Consider the following 10680-nt stretch of genomic DNA (forward strand, 5'->3'; position numbering starts at 1 on the left):
GGACTAATTGGTACAAATGAAGATTCTGCTACTATAACGAAACATTAATAAGGAATTCAATCTTTTTCAACACAAGTGCCGTTTTTCTCCTCGTGTTGGCCAGGCTACCAGAATGCAGACAATTTCCAGTAGGCACGAACATGGCCATTTCAGGCAGAGAGAAATGAGAGAGCCGCAAGAGGGCTCTGAAAAGCCACTGCCCACGTAAGGACCTCATCCCTCAATGTACTTTGGTAAACTTTTATTGGCATATTGGAAGTCCACAAACAATAAATATAACATAGCAAATAGATACACTTGACCAGGTATTAGCGTCTGACCTTTGCCATAGGGACTACCACTAAAAATTCCACCACCAAATTGGTGATGGGAGGGGAATAATCGCTAAGAAGAATTGGGAAAGGATCAACAAGGGAAACAGGAAGAGAAGAAAGAAAAGGGCCAAGTATCCGACCTGTTCACCCCTTTTCTTTGGATTGTCCCCCTCCCTTGGCCGCCCTGCGAATTATTTTGTCCAACTCACTAATCCGAGCAAAAGAAGGGCTTTCATGTTAGCGAGACTGAACATATTTCCATCGGCAATGCACCAAGGGAGATTTTCTAAAACCCCCCGTTCTAAATAGATTATGTTTGTTTTGTTCAGCTGAACCAGATACCCTGGATCACATCCTTCTTCAGTGCTCCGCCCATCATAATCTTAGGTCCCTCAATGTCTCACAGTCCAATCCTGAACTGCCTGATGTGCAAGGCTGCCGTGGCACCAAAATGGCTACTGTGGCATCCAACATGTGCTGGGCAGCCCACAGCGGCTCCCTGGGGGAAGAGGACTTTTGTCCCCTTCCCCTGGGTAAAGGAAGTAGCCCAACAATGGGGCTACTGCAGCAGCTCTTGAGCTGGCGCAGAATCAAAGAGTCCTGTGTCAGGCTGCGCAGCCTGACACGGGGCTCAGGATCTGGTGGAGCTGAGCCCATCCCTCCAGCCTCCCACCACAGCTCCTTCCTGTCCTCTTCCTGCCTTCCCCCACTTCCCCACCTTGGAATGCCTTCTCCCCACCAACCCCCACCCCCACTCATCTCTCTGCTGCCCAGTGGTTCGGGTGAGCCGCTGGGCAGTGGAATGTGGACCCAGGATTGGAGCAGGCCCTGCACAGGCTCGCACTGGGCTAACTCTGGTACTGGGCCTACGATAAAGCTCACAAAAGTGCCTTATAGCACGTTTGCGACAGTGCCCACTGGTGGTAAACACAGTCCTGGATTGGACCCTCAAAGGGCACTGAAGCCACGTCATAGCGTTTGTGGCAGGGTGAAGAAGGTATACGTTCATGAGAAAAGCTGCTGCTTTTCACACAACTGTTTAGCAATATTGTGTTATGACCCCATGGGGTCTGAGGCAACTAGCTTGGTCAAACAGGCTCACAGTCAGGTTCTAGATCAGGCAGATGGCATAGTTCAGCAATTCTCAATGAGTGTGCACATTGGTTTGCTGCCAAAGGTTCACGGGCATGCTATAGGAACGTGGAGCACCATGTTGAAAATTGCTGGAAACCTCATCAATTCAGCAATGCCTCAGCATTCAGCAAACCTCATCAATTCAGCAATGCCACTCAGCAATTCTCAATGAGTGTGCACATTGGTTTGCTGCCAAAGGTTCACAGGTGTGCTGTAGGAACGTGAAGCACCGTGTTGAAAATTGCTGAAAACCTCATCCATGTTCTGCGGCTCTATTTCTAGGGCAATTGTCTGTAGTAATGAATTGCCTGTCTCTCTTCCTCTACCAGCAGAATGTTACCACAGACAGTTGCCCTAGAAAAAGAGCTGCAGAACCCGGAAGAGTCTCCCAGAGGCGACAGCACAAGAGGCGAAGACCACAGATAATAGCATAGAAATCTTGAGTGTTGTGAGAAGGAAAATGTTGAAAATCACTGACTTAGTCTAAGGTGGGCTGGTGGTCAAGGTCCAGCACTGGCAAACAGAGATCAAAGAAAGGTTCAGAGGTAGATGACATAGTCTAAGATGGACTTGGAGTCTGGGCCTGGCTGTCCACAAAAGACAAGAAGCTCAGACTGGGCAGCCAAGCCCAGGAAAGCGCTTATGATGGGCCAGCAGGGAACCTATTGGCTTCCTGATACTATTGGTCACCTGATTCATCCTGAGCTGGTTGGCTGTTGTTTGCCTTCTGGTCACTGTTGGGGTGTCCAGCAAGGATCAGGTCAATAACTTTCTCTGCTGTTTTGGTGGTGCAAAACGTAATTTCTGAATCTTGTTACCAGAGTGCTTGACTTCACTCCTGGCGTCTTACACATAGCAATAAGAGGTACATTAACCACTTGAAAGCACCCTCCATGGCAGCCAGTATATGCACCCACCTTTAGTCACACAACCATGATTACTTCTCTCCAACCTTTGAAAGGGAAGGAGTTAATTAATGCCTTTTCTTTTGCTTTCACAGAAATATCACATTATTGGTAGTACACATGATCAGCAAAGGCATTCCTTGGGTTGCCTGCTGCCGGATTCCAGGACACGTATTGTTACAGGATTAGGACATTAGGACCTGGTAGATGGGACTCCTTAGCCTGGGAAGGCAGCTCATCTGAGAGAAGGAAAACTCTGATCCCAAACCTCCACTGCCTTGTGGCTACATCCAGTTATGGAAAAGGCTTCAGGAGTCAACCTCGAGGCAAAATCCGGAGCCAGAGTCCCTAAGGCAGTTCATGGCTGAACACAGTCACGTTCTGGCAACTCCTGCGATGCTGCTGGAACCAACCGTATTGGCCTCTGCCTTTCCATTGGACCATTTCAGCGACGTGGAGAGGGGGGATTTGCTGCATGGGTCACAGCCTATCCTCCATACCTACTTTACCCAGGCTTCGCGCACTGGAGAGGACACTGTTCCAGAACCACCTTTCCGAGCGTGACACCATAGTCTTCCGAGACTGAAGGATGCCAACAAGGAGTTATAATATCAGTTCTGACATCAACTGCTCTTACAAGACCCTGACGGTCTTACAGGAGAGAATTCAGGCTGGCCAGCTCTTTTGTGTTCAGCTAAGAATCCAATAGGCTGGAATTCAGGGGGAGGATGGAGTCCTTGTTAAACCAATCAGCCTGGAGGCTGGTTCTTAACAATTCTCTGATGGGCCTGAATGGGAGCCTGGAATGGAAGCCTCACCAGGCCCCCTCCTGCCACTGAAAGAAGGGGCTGAAGCTCTAGTGTCAGGCAACTTGCTTCTCCCACAGTAGGGTCAGGGAGAGAGACAAAGGCAGTAGGAACTGTAGATTCTGAAAGAGACAGAGATGAGATTTTATCTGAGAGAGACCTCAAACGAACCTGTCACCTCACCGTGGCAGACATGCTTAGGCACCTATCTCTGACATTGCTTGGAGAAGCACACTCCCTAACTATTTGAGGCTGCAATCTGATGCCCACTTTCCTGGGAGTAAGCCCAATTTAACACAGTGGAGCTTACTTCTGAGTAAGTTGGTTGGTTGGCAACCTTCAGTCTCGAAAGACTATGGTATAAGCCTACAGCACCCGGTATTCCCAGGCGGTCTCCCATCCAAGTACTAACCAGGCCTGACTCTGCTTAGCTTCTGAGATCAGACAAGATCAGGCATGTGCAGGGGAACAGCTGCTGCTTTCCGAGTAAGAATGCACAGGATTGTGCTGTGAATGCTCAAATGTGCATATTTGTAAGTGAATCAAACATTGCAAAGATACTATAAGCCTAATGCAGCACTCCTGGAGCTTCTCAACGCTTGGGAGGGACACGAATACATCATGTTAAAGAAAAGGAAGCACGTGCAATTCCTAAGCTACATTTGAGCTCTTTTTGCAGTCTTAAAAAAGCCACATATACAATGTGTAACATGTCTTGTTTCTATTTACTTTTCATATTTTTATACTTTCCTTTTGGCAAGGAGCTCAGGGTGGTATATTGAGTTCCTCCTCTCCTTCCGCCCTCTCAGCAACCTTGTGAGGTAGGTGGGGCTGAGAGAGAACAACTGGACGAAGGTCACCCAGGAAGCTTTGTGGCTGAGTGGGGATTTGAACCTGGATCTTCCAAATTAAAGTCCAACTCTTGAACCACTAAACCATCCAGGCTTAACATCAATATCAACATCCTCTGGGCCTGTATATTCTCTTATGGTCCCAGTTCAGTTAATGCAATGTGGAAGAGGAGGAGTCCTTTTCTGAAGGCCTTGTAGTGCCTTCTGGAATTAGTCCCATGCTAACAAAACAATTCTGCGATATACGAACTAGGTAGCACAAAAGAAAAGAGGCAGCATGGCTGGTCACCCACATAAAGGGACTGGAACCTTGAAAATTTCCGCAGGCATTCAGAAAACTAATCTTTGAGGAAAGGACAAGGCAATAACATTTTTCTTGGCAAGATAAGTTTATTGTGTTTAAAATTAGTTAAGCAGGACTACTAAAGTACTGCCATCTGGTGGCTGATCTACTATCATAGCCAGAAACGTACTGATGGTTTATCCAGCTATGATTGTGCACTTCCAAGTGCAAAATCCTTTTGTTTAGCAGATGTGCAAAAAGTGTGCAGCCCGTTTCCCCTGGTTTTACATGAAGAGTAAAAACCCAGTGGCCCGACACCTGTAATGCACAACATTTTCCATTTCAGTTGTGTGTGCTAACACATCACACAGGCCCTACTGCACAATTCATTAAATCTAGGCCAGCCCTATTAACATTAATGGTACTGTTCTTAAAATAGACAGGCCGCAAGTTGCAAAGTGATACCTGGATCCTACTCATTTCAGTGGAACTATTTTAAAAGAGAGGTTTTGCTCATAGCTGAACAGTTAGATGCTGCAGCATCGTTTAGCTGTAGTGCCATTCCCATTAACTTCTGTCTGTACCTCAATTATTGCTGTAAATATATGGCATGCAGTTGTCCCATTGCAGAGGGATCTGGGGCTGTGCGATAGTGTGCAAAGTGGTGGTTGCAGCTGGCAGGTCCTCCCCACCTCTTTCCCTGCCATTGCACCACTCTCAGTGTACTCCCCACACTGACAATGGGCAAAGCATCTCTACAGCAGCCATCAATGCTATGCTAGGTCTGGGTCAATAGAAGTCACAGTGCAAAGAGACCAGGTGTCTCTTTGTGAAGGTGCTAGAGGCAATGCTGTCTCATCTTATGAATGGCTTTGTCAGCACCAGGGGCATATCTTGGGTGTGGCAAGATAGGGCAGTACCCTGGGCATCACTGGGCCACGCCAGGTGTGGACTTACTGGGCAGCGAGCAGTAGTGGCAGCGCTCCCCATCTATGGTGCTCTGGGCAACTCCTGGCCTCTCTGCGGTGAGTGTGAAGAAGCCACCCCAGCAAGCGCCCCCTTCTCTGGTGAGAACTCAGAAGTGATTGCCTTGCACCACAAGCGGTGCAAGGCAGTCACTTTTGGGTTTTCACTAGAGGAGGGGGCAGTTGCTGCCACAGTTTTGTACCTCCATCCCTTCTCCTGTGAAGGGGAGCCTCTACCGGAGAAGGAACAGGGTGCACAAAGCCACCAGTGCTCCTTCTCTGAGGAGAACCCAGAAATGACATCATTGTGCTGGACATCGGGGCAGTGCAGTACACCACTGTTCAGTATAGTTAGTGGCCTAGGCAGGCAGCTGGTTGCCAGACTTAAAAGGTACGCTTAGTGTATTATCCAGCATGGGGTCAGACTTCTTTACCAACACATCTGGGCTTCTTCCAGAAATTTATGAATCTGTCACTGCCTGTAGATTTGTTTCAAAATTTGGACATCAAGGTTTTTACAGTGTAGAGATTACTTAGGAGCAGACCATCTGTGGATCACATCTGGGAGTATCAACTCACGTGGGATTTGCAACCACTTATTTCTCAGAGAGACACTGAATTTTTATCTCTGCTTTCTATCCTGTGCACAGTAGGATTATAAAAAATAAAGCCTTTTAAAACTTTTATTGGAAGTATTTGCAAAAAGCAGGTGCTCCAGCACTGAGCAACAGCCTCTCTCATTCCTCCCCAATATCACCTGCCATTTCTCCTAAGCATCCCGACACTGCTGTTTCTACCCCAACTCCAGGCCCCTTGAATTCACTCCAGCCTCCGACTCATTTACACTTCACTGATGAAACCAGAGGCTGACATTAGCTGAGATTTGGCAAGGGATGTTGCTCTTCTTTTTGTCCGTGTGTGTCACCACATAAGTGATTTTGTAAACAATGCCATCACTAGGAGCTGGAGTATAAAAAACATAAAAAACACATAAAAAGCTGCATAAAAAACACAGTGACCTATGCAGGGTCAGCAAGGAAGTGTTGCTGAACCATCCCGAGACACATCCTTTGTTGTGCCATGGAAAGAAGATTTGGGAAGAATTTAATGCTCATTGCCCAATTATAATACACAGCTTCATCGACAAAACAGAAATCTGCAAGATAAAACCCCTGTCAAGAAATCATTGCCAAGAAGGTTGAGGGGTCCTCTGGAATGTCACTTGTCTTTTTTGATGGTAACTATGGAACCCAAATACATTGCCACAATCGAGTGTTTGTTGATGGTATCTACTAAGTGACTGTGGACTGAGTGGGCATGGGAACTGAACAGAAGCTTCACAATGCGCCCTTCATTGCATGGATGAAGAAGTTTGGCAAATAATCTTGGAGGGACCAAGATGGCTGTTGTCTGTGCCACACCTGGAATGAGAAGTTTCAGGAGATAGAAGAGGACAGGTAGAATGTTGACATCTTCTGGCAATAATTTAGCCCCCCAAAGAGGCTACTATTTACCTCTGAGCTTCAACCCGTCACCTTTCTGTCTCATTGGCAGCATTTCCATTCATCTTGCTTTGTAATTGAGGGACCATCTCATTGACAAGACACCTCCTTCCCTGCCACCGCTGAAACTCAAAACCTGGACAATAGCACAGCAGGAAACGATTAATCTAGGGTTTTAAGATATAAACCGCAACACAAAGCTTACCACCAAAGCAGCCAAGTGATTTGTGCTTCAGCTCCTAGGGTTGCCAGTGTCTGTTCACCACCCTACCTGTAAATATGCCTCATTCTATTGTTCTGTTAAAAGAAGGGGGTGTGTGGCCAACATTCACCCCATCACTTATTCATCATCAAGAATGGGCAGTTTTCATGGAGGCTTCCTTGGAGTAGTCGGCTGTAATATCTGAATAATTCAGTCTATAAGCCTGCAAGTGACAGAGGGAATAATCAGCAAAACCTATGATTAGCAACCAGGTGTTGCAGAATTGTAGGTTAACCATTGTGATGGGTTGATCTGTACATTGAAAGGGTGCGTGGAAAGTTCAAAAACATGGAGGGATGGCTTCCTGCAAATCCAGGTGTCCCTCAGTATCCGTGGGGGATATGTTCCTGTGTTGTCGTCCCCGCAGACACTGGAAGCAGTGGATAAGGAGGAACCCTATCTCTATGCTATCTCCTGCTTCATGCTTCCTGTTTGCTCAGTCTTCTCTAGCATTCAGGTTACCTACTTCCTGCTTCATGCTTCCTCTTTGTTCAGTCTTCTCTAGCATTCAGGCTACCTGCTTCCTGCTTCCTGCTTCCTCAGTCTTCTCTAGCATTCAGGCTACCTGCTTCCTGTTTGCTCAGTCTTCTCTAGCATTCAGGCTACCTACTTCCTGCTTCCTGTTTGCTCAGTCTTCTCTAGCATTCAGGCTACCTGCTTCTTGCTTCCTCAGTCTTCTCTAGCATTCAGGCTACCTACTTCCTATAAGCTCGAATACTTATAGCATTTGGTAAAAGAAAGAGACATTCTTGCTTGGTCCAACTGTAACGAAGAAAAATGGAGGTAAGGGGTGTGGAGGGCACTGAGAATCGCAGATAATTGGACTCGCAGATACGGGAGGGATGCCTGTGCTGTAAATCTTTAGTCAGTGGCTCATCTCTTACTATCATCAGCTGTATGGAACTTAACTGGGAAAGCAATAGACCTGGCCCACCCATGTGGACAACTTAAGCAATTGCCTCAGGTGGTGGATTGGCAAAGGCACACCTCTTCCTTCTGCTCTCTGGAATCACAAGGGAAGCAGGGAATGGAACACAGAAAAGTAAGTGGGGAGGAGAGCAGTGGTGGTCTATACCCTGGTCCTCCACTATTCTCTCCTTTATACATATTCTTCAGCTCTACCCCCCTCTTCCTTTTTGGTTCCAGGGAGCAAGAGGAAGAGCAGTGGTGGAAGCAGTGGCTGGTATACCTCTGGGTAAAGGGAGGTGGCATTTGGCATGCGAGCTCAGACCCTAGGACATCATAGGTTGGCCCTGGAAAGCAATACAACTGTGGGCACAATCCTAACTAGCTCTACTCAGAAATAAGTCCTATTTTGTTCAATGGGGCTTACTCTCAGGAAAGCGTGGTTAGGATTGCAGCCTGTATCTGACAAAAAGGTACAGTGGGTCCTCTTTACCTGCAGATTCGGAACCTATGGATCTGAACCACCATGGGTTCTGAACCCGCAGAAGGACCCACAGAGAACCTCCCAGACAGGACAAGAACATCTTCCAGGCTTCCAGGTCTGAGGAGTCTGCACGCAGCCTCTCTGGGCCTCCGAATACCACTGAAAGTGACTGGAAGGCACTTAAGGTGATGTCTGGAGGTTGGGTGAGGGCTCCGACTCATGGAGTCAGTTATTTCGCTGGTTTCAGCATCTGTGGGATTCCAGGAATGGAATCCCTCTGGATGCCAAGGGCCGGCCTGTACTATATTTACAGCAAATAGTAACCCTAAAGGATCTTTTTAGCTATTTTGCTGGCGCAGTTTCACGTAGCCCCATTGTGGGGCTGGGGCTTGACTTGGCGTAAGGGGATGAAAGTCCCCTTCTCCTGAGGAGACCTCCAGCTGCCTCCCAGATACAGTGGCCCCGCTGGATACAGTAGCAGCAATTTTGGCGCTGCTGTACCTGGTGTTTTCAGGGAGGATAGGATTGAACTGCCCAGCATCAACTTAAAGCAGAGGTACACTGAAATCTGTGAGATGTAATTCCAGGGAAGTCTTGTACCATTGAGGTGTGTGGCTATGTTACATTTCAGAATCTGGTCTCCCAATAGGAATACTTCGCTAATGAGTTAAAACATTGTTTTTAATGTTTTTATATATGTATATTATGTTTTTAGTATGTTTTTAAATGTGAGCCGCCGTGAGTGTCCTCATTGGATAGAAAGGCGGGATTGTTACGTGAAAATCTCCTTTTCCCTTCCAAGTTGTGATTTTTATGTCTGGCTATGTATTATGGACAAAAACTCATGCAGGTCAAACCTCAAAATACAGGACACCCTTCCCCCAGTACACTTTTCCAAAACCCTGGTAAAAGTCACAAGTTTACACAACCTCTAGCAATGCAAAAATGCCTCCTGATCCAATCACTGTTATGCAAAACAAGCATGCACCTTCGGAGGAAGAAGTCTATTGTTTTATTGTTGTAGCTTTATCACTCTTAAGTACCCTATACAAACTGCCTCCAGGGGTTGGCCGAGTTCCCCCACATAGGAAGCCAGCATGGCTAATAGCTGACTTCCGATCATCCTTTTCTTACATGCTTCACGCGTCCCACTGTGTGTAGTGAACATGCGCATCCAGGAGGCCACATCCGGGTCATTTCAGGTCAGAAAAACCCTTAAAAGAGAAAGGCTGCCATGTGCGCTCTCTGTCTCTGGCTGCCCTCCAAGGCACAGGTCCTCCATAGGACTCTTCCCCCCAACTGCTTCCCAGGATAGGTAACTATATCTTGCGTCTGGAATCTTTTCCCTTCTCCCCCCCTTTTTTCTCCCATTCTCTCCCCATCTTAGTTAGCAACTGGGTTATGCAGACCAGGGACCCCTAAAATCCTTCCCTACAACCTATCCTTTTCTGATTCCTTCTCGGATGCACCAAATACACGGCACATGCAACCACCATAAAGCTAGGTACACAGGATCCAAGTACTAGGAACCAAGAAACATATACTTACCATTTTCCATTTTTGTAATAAAAATATAATCTTTGATTGAAAGTTATCTTTCTCCCAGTCTCTTTTCAAGCTAAAAAGGAATTTCTTTGGATTACGCTGTCTTGTTATCCAGCCTGCGATCCTAAAGTTTCCAAAAGGGTAATATAATAATTCCCCTTAAAACATAACAGCCCTTTTTGGTTACAGGATATAAATCTCTTAAATAAAATAAATAAATAAACATCCCATATAATCCAGTTGCAAGGTTACTCCAGTAATACAACACTATTTGTTTTAATTAAAACAAACTTGCATTGTGAAAAGTGAGACTTCTCAAGCACTCTCTCTCTAGTTACTGTCAAACAGCTGACCACTGGAGTAACAATAAAGAAGGATTCAATAAGGTTAGCCAAAATAATCATTTGAAAAGGGGAAGGGGGAAGAGTTTGTTGGGAGCAGGGGATAAGCCGGAATCATTATTAATATGATTACTTTAAAAATATACATTACTCATGCTGGAATGTGTGTAAGCCAAAACACAAACAGTGAATTACTGTTAAGTCTTGCTGGAGATGGAAGTATGAGCAAGTTCAAAAGCTGCACAAAAAACACAAATATCACTGTTACAATGGATGAGCGGATTGACTAATGCAAATTAATCGCAGCTGCAGATGGGATTAGGGACAACATCATGTTTGATGGTGATGTGAAATTTAAGTAGTTTAATTCTGATTGTTAATT

At 46.2% G+C, this 10680-nt stretch overlaps 1 pseudogene; it reads right to left on the minus strand.

Annotated features, from left to right (window-relative positions):
• Positions 1-3522: 3522 nt before the first annotated feature.
• Positions 3523-3639, minus strand: LOC136658247 (5S ribosomal RNA; annotated as a pseudogene).
• Between the last annotated feature and the right edge of the window lie 7041 nt (positions 3640-10680).

Source organism: Tiliqua scincoides, chromosome 7 (genome assembly GCF_035046505.1).
Source record: "Tiliqua scincoides isolate rTilSci1 chromosome 7, rTilSci1.hap2, whole genome shotgun sequence".
Lineage (NCBI taxonomy): Eukaryota > Metazoa > Chordata > Lepidosauria > Squamata > Scincidae > Tiliqua > Tiliqua scincoides.